We start from the raw sequence: 8,785 nt of genomic DNA, 5'->3' as shown, positions 1-8,785 counted from the left end.
TTAAGCCCAGCTGAGAAGGCTGGGACTGAGCCTTAAGTTGCTGCCACTATTAAAGATCCAAGGACTATAGGCCCAGAGATGAGATCTTGTGCTCTTGATTGCTGAGACTGGATCCTCCTGCTCCCAAAGAGGTGGCAGGTACAATCCCAGTACCAAAGACAGCATAAATAGACTCAAATCCAGGATCTACCTGTTCTCTGGCCCAAAAAACTTTGTCAAAATGATTTATCAGCTTGCCTTCGTCATAGCTCTGTGGTCAGGCACTGACAGGTGTAAGCTAGAGGTGTCTCAAGGCTGTTTAGTTTGTAATTGACCTGATAATTATCTGTGGTATTTAAGAGTTGAGCACTGATGGCTGAGTAGCCACTTGGATGCAGTAGTTGGTGTACAAAGGATTCTGCGCATTTGTTTCCAGGTTGCGGTTTCTGTAAACCATGTCAAAAGGTAGCTGATGGAGTACAAGGTTTCTGACAAGAAAGGCTTTGTATTTTGGATACAGGAGCCAGGTTTGAAGACCATGAGTGAATACATACCTCCGTTGGCGATTTAACGTGTTATATGTTACGACCACGGCCTGCTATTGCTGGGTCTTCACGGTTTTGCCTTAGCAAGCTGCATTCAACAAATGTTCGATATGTGGTGTGTTTTTGTAAGAAATGTTGTCATCTTTAGAATTAAATGAGGATCAGACGGAGGGGAGAAGAAAGACTATTTCCAAACAACACAAAATAATCAGCAATTGCAAAGTTCTTTAAAATATGTGGCTTTGTCTTTAATTGTGCTGTTACTGTGCTTGCTCATGAGTTGTGGGTGATAACATGTGATTATCATCTGCCTACTTGATCACATGCACGTTTGTGATGCTTGCAAGAAAAAACATTATCTGGCTGGTAACTGTCATATTATGCAGAGTTTAAGGGACTGTTTCCCCGACAACAGAACAGTCATATTGTATCCATGAACTGAGCACCACTGTGTATCCGCTCTTAAGTCAAATACCCGGTGCCAGCTGCTGCTCACACTAATGACACGGCCTAGATGGGGCTGTTTGTGTAGCCATAATCAGACTCCCTCAACTCTAGAAGCCAAGGAAATTGCACAATTAAAAAAAAAACCCCAGTCAGAATTCATGGTTCTAATGAGTCATACAGCACACACCTGGCTACAAATTCTGAGTCAGGTTTTACATTGAAATCATGTCATTCTACCTGTGTAAGAGCTCTACCTGTGTCAGAGCTCTGCTGCAAAGCATGAATACGAGTGCAGCTGTCTAACACGGCGTATCGTTTCCCTACGGCAATGGGAGTACGGTAAAACCAACCCCCGCAGAGACCTAACCCTGAGCGTAGCCAGTACGTGGTGCCCACAACGGGGCAGTGCGATGGCTGCTCTGCGTGACTCGACGTCTGCTTGTTACATTTTGAATGCTGAATATGGTTGTAGCTGAATAGGGTTTGTAGATCACAAAGAACAAAAAGATCACACACCAGCGAGGAAACAGCTGCATTTGTCAGCTATGATGACACACCTAATCAACAAGATGCCTGAATGCTTTTTAGCATGGATACAGTAAGACCATCGGTGCCACTCGTCCACTGAAACCATTTCAACTTGCTGCCTCGTTAGGGTCTAAAAAGGCTTTTTGAAGCACTGCTGTGTTATCAGTTATTCAAGAGTCCCCTCTTCCTAGTAGCTACACACTTACCATATGCGCTTTTAAAGCTGCCTTTTTTTACCCATTTGTTACAAATTACCCAATTTGTTATATATTTTCATAGCAGGTTCTCGACACTGACATTTGCACGAATAAATAGTTGTGAGATCATGAAATGTAATTTTTACCCCTTCTAGGTTTCTAGATGCAAAGACAGCAACGTCCTGTGATTTGTGTATGCAACTTTGCGCAGACTGAGCAGAGAGAATGTGAATGTGTAAGAATTGAGCAAAGAAACCACGTGTGACTTACTTCTAAACGCAGCCTTTTCTGCAGGGCAGGGACCTATCCAAAACGCAGCCGGTCACCGTGGATGATGCCAAGTCGACAGACCGCAGCCTTGTGAGAGAAGGGCGTGCTGCCGTGCCGCTCATCTGCGCGCTCACTGCCGCTCAGCAGAACGTGACCAAACCACGTCGCTAGAATCATCCAGTCCTGAAGTGATTTATGCAACCTGGTAAATAATGTTAAGTGGAGACACCAGGATGGAGACCTCTTCCCACAAACAGATCTCAGGTGGCTTTCAAAAGATCGTGTGTTATCTTAGAGCTTAGAAATTATTTTGAAAGCCAGACTGTTTTATAAGTGTCTGAGAAGGAAATGAGCATGATTTTGAAACAGGAAATAGGTTTGCAATAGTATTGTTAGGAAATTACATCCCCTGTTGTTTTTAGCTCCCAGTATCACCATGCCAGAGAAAAGCAGCACTTTCTGGCTACGGCCTTGGTACTACAGTTGTGTGTGCATACATATATATGAAAGATTTAAGCAGCAGAAAATAATATATGTTAAGACTCTACAGGAAGAACCCTTTTAGTAAAATCTGTGTTGGAAAGCAAATTCTGAATCTGCATATAAATCTGTGGAAACGAGTTAGTACCTCACTGGGTTTAGTCATAAGAAGGAAGTATATCTCCCATTTTTTATGATACAGAAAATAGAACATGGCAACTGAGAATTAATAATCCTCAGTATACACGCTGCCTTTTCTGCCATTTTTTTCCCCCCAAAGACAAGAAAAGCTGTCTGAGACAAGCTTCTGTGTTGTGGTTTGCAGTCACTGCATCTCATTGCTGCCGGAAGACATGTACGTGAGCAACAGTACACCGAATCAAATTGAGTGAGTCTGGGTTTGATACTGCGCCGTGAGCAACTGACTTGCCTGTCCTTTATTCCCATTCCATAGGTTTACATGTGATCTAAATTCCTGGCATAAAAAAGTTGTTTGGAAACCTTCTGGCCAGGCAACCAGATGTTCTGAATCCTTAGTGTCACAGGATTCTTGCTGCCTGTACTGCACTTGTCCTTGTGATGAAGGCAGCTGTTGAGGATGAGCACACAAACACGCCAGAAGATTGTTATTTAGATACATGTTATCGGAAAACTTCAGGGTTTTTTCAGTCCTTTTGGGAAGGCACTGGCAGAAGCAATGGATTTTTGGATGTAGCTGTCTATTATTCATTTTATGTTACTATGTCGGCGATCAGATTGCTAATTAGTCACTTTTATTCTTTCACCAGCAGCAGCAGATGGGTATAGATCACTAGTGCGTTGGAGGGGTAGTGTTTTCCTGGGGTGTAAGACACTGTGGTCCATATGAGCAGGGCCACTTAGCCTACGCCTCCAGGGTATAAGATGATGTTGTCCAAGGGACTGTTTGTGGCCGTACGTTCCTGTCTCCTCCATTTTTCTGCTGCTGAAGTCATGCAGCTGAGCAGCCAGTAACATCAGCAAACTGGTCCAGCACTAAGTCGGGTCTTTTTTGTAGGTTGAAGTTTCTGCCAAACTAACCAGCTTAACTAGAGGACAGAACAGGGACCTTTTTTTTTTTTTTTTAATTTGGGCATGTTTAATTGCTTTTATGTTGAGTTTTCATTAATATTTTTGCAGTACTGGAAACAAGGGCCCTAAATGTATCTCTCTGATTTGTTTCAAGCAAGGCATTTCCATCTAGGTCAGATTTTAACATGGAATCAGAGAAACCACTTATTTCTGCAGAAAAATATGCTCCGGATTTAGGGGTGGGCAGCCCTTTGAGAGTGGTTGCTGCCAGGATGCAGAATCAGAGGAGGGATCTTGTCCTCCACACAGCAGTGCCTGGAGATGTGGGAGAGATGTGGGAGTTTGTGAGACCTTCCGCTCTGGTGGAGTACCAAACAACAGGTCTTCACGTGGAAAACCTCGTGGAAACCTAGCCCCCCCTTGTGGTTTTTCCACACAGAAGGCATGAATCCATTCAACCCCGTTTCTGAATGAAAATACCTGCATCTTTCCCCTGGAAGTTGATATGGTTGCTGCTATTAGGGGATGACAGGCACCAGTCTCCGGATAGAAAATGGTAAGCTGTGCAAATTTTTATTTGCATTTCATATGCAACTTGACAGCCGTTTTCACCAGAACATGGGGGATTAGGGGAAGGGGAATTTTTGGCTATTTCTATAATGTGATTTTTCTTCAAATTGAGGGAGGAAGAGCCCTAAATACTACAGGATTTAAAACAGGCTCTCCTAGTTGACTGATAAAGTATAGAAACAAATACAGGCATTTGGTTCTCTTACGGTGATGTGTTTTATTTGGGTTGAACCAAATGGCATGATACTGACAAATACCAAGTCAGTGTGTGTTAGTGGATGAAGAACAAATGCACTGACCTTAGAAAGGTGTTGAGTGTCTCGCTAAAACCAAGCTATGGTTCCAGCAGGCGTTCTGCAGCCCTGACCATGTGTTCTTGCCTCCTCTGTGACACTAGCATGGCCCTTCTGGGATCTTTCAGTTCCATTTATGATTTGCAGTACAGAAAGCTGAAATTCAGCTGCACTGTTCCCTTAGAGCCCTCATCCTGGCCATACGGACAGCAGTTCTGGTGCAGCTGGAGTAGCAGCTCAGGAATGGGAGTAACTGACCTCAGCTGGCATCTGCTCCAGCCAGCCTGGACAGCTTCAACACAAGCAGAGAAAGCAGTTGGGTAGGGTGTAGTCTGACAGTGCAGCTCCGCTGAAGAAGGCAGGTAGCCTTAAGGTAGGGTAGCGCTCAGTGGTCTTAAATGCTGTTTGCGTCATTCCTGCCCCTCCCCTCTGCCCTGGGTCAGATGATGAGCCCAGGGTGTAGCTGTGACAAGGAATTTGGAACTACAGCAGTTATGAAGAGGGAAGGTTTTGGAGTGGGAGACCAGCTTGCCGAAGCAGTGGGAAGCAGCTGCTAGGACAGCTTAAACATCAGCAGTGGAACTGCTAATGCCAGGCAGAGGAGAAAAAAAGGGTAAAGCAAGCTGGTTATTTTGATAAAACCACATTTTCAGTATCGAATCACAGAATGGTTTAGGTTGGCAGTGACGTCGAAGATCATCTAGTTCCAACCCCCCTGCCATGGGCTGAAGGCGCAAAGAAGAAATATTTTTACTCCATCTCTGTTTCTCTGAAGAGAGGAAGACACACTGAAGCATAAGAATTCCAATCCGCGATGCAGTCTGAGCTCTGGCCTGGCCTAGCCAAGGTGTCGTCAGGTAAACTCATTTGTAACTAACACCATGTTTTCAGGTTGTGAGACATTGTGTGGTGGTGGCATTTCCCCAGCGATGTCTCATCTTGATACTAAGCAGGAATCTGGAAGGATCAAAATTACTTAACAAAACTCCTACTCAATTATGAGCACAAGCTAGAGGAGTCGGTACCATCCTGCACTGAGATATTGCTGGGCTTGCTTTCGGAAAAGTTATTTGCTTATCAAAAGTACACTTGGAGCTGACCTTTTTATGCAGAGATGTATAATGGCTCAAGGCATTAAAGACCTGATTCTGGAAGCTTTGAAAGAGCTTTGCTATCCAACAAAGCTTTTTAAGAAGAACATACAGGAAAATACAGCCAAAGGCTAACAGCCTCATACTGAGTGCTGGTGGTGAGTGTTCATAGCTGGGGTATTCATTAAGAATTGTATGATGAAAGTCATTGAAGAGGTATGTCCGGAAAAGAAAACATCAATAATTCAAGTTTTCTGCCAGTACAACTGCCAGACTGACAAAAGGAGTGGGAACTTGTTTTTCCAGCTCAAGAAAAGGGCAAGACCTTCGAATGGTTTTCATTAATGCTGCTTGTGAGTACCAATATGTCACACTCATCCAAACTTTTAATTCCAGATCAAGGAGCTGGTGCGGTATTATTGTAGCGTTAGCTCTACTCAGAATATGACGGGAAAAAATACACTGCCAAATACATGTCCTTAACTGTATGAAATAGTAAACTTGCCTTAGTTGTAATTTGAAAACTGTGAAGTGTTGTGATAGATGAAACAGGGTAGGCAACCAGAGCTCATATCCTGCTATTGCAAGGAAGTTAAATACAGAACTTTCCCCACTTACTCTTCACTGTATCACTCATCTGCAATCACCGCAGTAAAATTTGGTTGTGGTGATCCTTCCCACTCCTTACACACACACACACTGTCACTCTCCAGTTCTTCTCTCCTTCCAGACTCAGCCCTAGGTTTCCTTTATCAGAGTCTCAGATATCAAATCTTACTTTAAAAACACATTCAGCTGGTACAGCAAAAAGAAAAAACAGCTCAAGCTGGATGTCTCCAGAGTGACCCTGCACAAAGGAATTCCTGGGCAACTGTACCCTTACAATCCCTGCACCCACGCGCCTTCTTGGTCCAATGGTGATTTTTTGGTCTGGGGTCTTCTAACACCTCACTGGATTCCTTCCCTGTCTGCAGGCAGGATGTTGTAGCCTCCTGATCTTGCGGTCTGTGCTTCCTGTGCCTCTGCTTGCTCTGCCAGACTAACCCTTGGATAAGCACTACTTAGCAACAACAAAACATCAGTGTGTTACCAACGTTAGTCTCACGTTAAACCCGAAACACAGCGCTGTACCAGCTACTAAGAAAAAAACAACTCTGCCCCAGCGAAAATCACATTGAAGTGGAAATTCACGGCTTGAAGCCTAAGGCTTTAGCCAATCGAGCTACTCATGCTGAGACAGTAATGAACAAACAGTATACCCAACTACTCCACATCACGCTGTAGCCCCTGCGTCCTAATGCCAAAAGATTGACTGAGCAATTCATCCTGTTTAAAACCGACTTATTTAGGCTAGACAACTAGTATTCCTCAACACGCAGAGTGTCCGAGTTGACCTCTGGGATGAGCGGTTTGAGCCAGGATGGTGTTTGCTTTTCTAAGGGTGACACAATACCTGCGTTTTTCTTACAGAAAGCTAAAACCACAATTGTCTAAGCCTGAAGGGGGGCTTGACAGCCTGGGGGTTTGGTAGCCGTCATGGAGTGCATGAATGATCTGGACCTAATGCTGGCGATAAAATGGCTTTTGGCTTGTGAGCTATTTCCTGACATTTATGTTTTTCGGTCCAAATGATTGGTATTTTCTGAGGCTGCTTAAAGGGCACAACTCACACCCCCCTGCTGGCAAACATGGCTCTGAAAATGCAAAATCATGCTGCCTTGTTCTGCAAATAAATGCACTGGAGGATGAGAGTGCTTTCATACGCAGCTCCGAGAGCAATTTCAAGACTTTCTCAGTCAGGCCAAGGAGATTGCTCTGCCAAAACCTGGATGAAGCGTGTAATCACAAGGCCCTTTTCATGGATCAGGTGCATTTAGCAGAGTCATAAGCAAACAGCCCCAAAAAGATACATATGAACTACGTAATCTCATGATGGGTTTCCACAGATTTTTAGATTCTTTTGTACATGTCCATTATAGTCCTTAATGATCATCTTGGCAGTACCTGGGACTGGACAGGCTTAGCTGAAATAATGTTTTCTTCAATTTCAGCTATTAGACCAACACTGTCAGTATACAGGGGAAAAGATATCCAACTTTATACTATTAAATTCTTGGTCATAAAAATGGACACAGTATTCTTAAGATGCAACATCACCAACGTGAAGAATTCTAACATTTAGGATGTACCACTTTTTCCTCTGCAGTTACAAATGAGCATTTTATTTTCCTAAAGTCTGGCTTTGTAGTTTCATTATTCTTTTTAAAAGTCAGGTTTATAAGTAGTTCAGCCCTTGATATCACTCAAATACAGAAACTTACTTGAATGAAACGCCCATTAAAATAAACTGAAGTTTATATGAGCAAGAACTGCTGAGATCTAGCACCTAATCTGCACCCTGTGTTGGCATGTTCCCTTCTTGGAGTTGTCACTTTGCTTTGCTTCCAGTAGCTAACACTTCTTTTACAGAAAAAAACTGATGAGAGGCTACAGATACCCTAATGGATAGGAGATGTGGATTTAGATGGATGAGATAGGATTTAGAACTGACTTGCAACCTTCCAGAAGTAACTTTATACTGTGATAGACTACTAGCATGTTAACAATGCTTATGTCTTCTGGCAGTGCAGAAAGATGCTATAAATTTCACTGTGTGAAGTCACCTGTTTCGGGGAAATTCCCCTCTCTGCTGTTTCCAGTGAGGCCGTTGCTGTTCAGTCGTGAGCGTGTAACAGTCACTCACTGGTCAACAGCTGTGTCCATGAAATGCTGTCCTGCTATCTCCCTGTTTGAAAAACATACAATCCCTACCCAACTCAAGGCACTTTCAACACTGTTATCTCAAGAGTTTTAGAAGAAATTGCTTGATAATGTGCCACGAAATGCAGGTGTGTTTGTTTGCTGCTAGATCATTTCTTACTGCTTAAATAATCTTGTAAATCACTTCTGGTTTATTTCAAAGATGACTTAAGAGAAACAGTTCAGGACAGTTAGTTGAAACCCTCCCCTTCTGGAACAGCCTGCCTGTTACAGAAGGTGCTGCTTAACACAGAAAATAGCGAGGAGGCTGTTTTGTAACGGCTGGTTATAAAATAACTTCCAGGCAGTGTACTTACAAAACAAGTTGGCTAAGGACACCAGTAGGCCGGCCTGGGTGGGGCACTGCTGTGATTGCTCATGCACCGGTTAAATAACATTTATACGTGTCCCGTCCCGTTACCCGGCGAGAGGCGGCCATCCCCGCGCCCTCTGCTGACCGCCAGCCGTGTAACGCGTGCCCCGCGGACAGCGCACGGTGACGCCGGCCCGTCTGCCCAGGGCGGCGGGAGAAGGGC

Source organism: Eurypyga helias, unplaced genomic scaffold (genome assembly GCF_000690775.1).
Source record: "Eurypyga helias isolate BGI_N326 unplaced genomic scaffold, ASM69077v1 scaffold21968, whole genome shotgun sequence".
NCBI classification, from domain to species: Eukaryota; Metazoa; Chordata; class Aves; order Eurypygiformes; family Eurypygidae; genus Eurypyga; species Eurypyga helias.
This window is presented reverse-complemented; position numbering follows the sequence as displayed.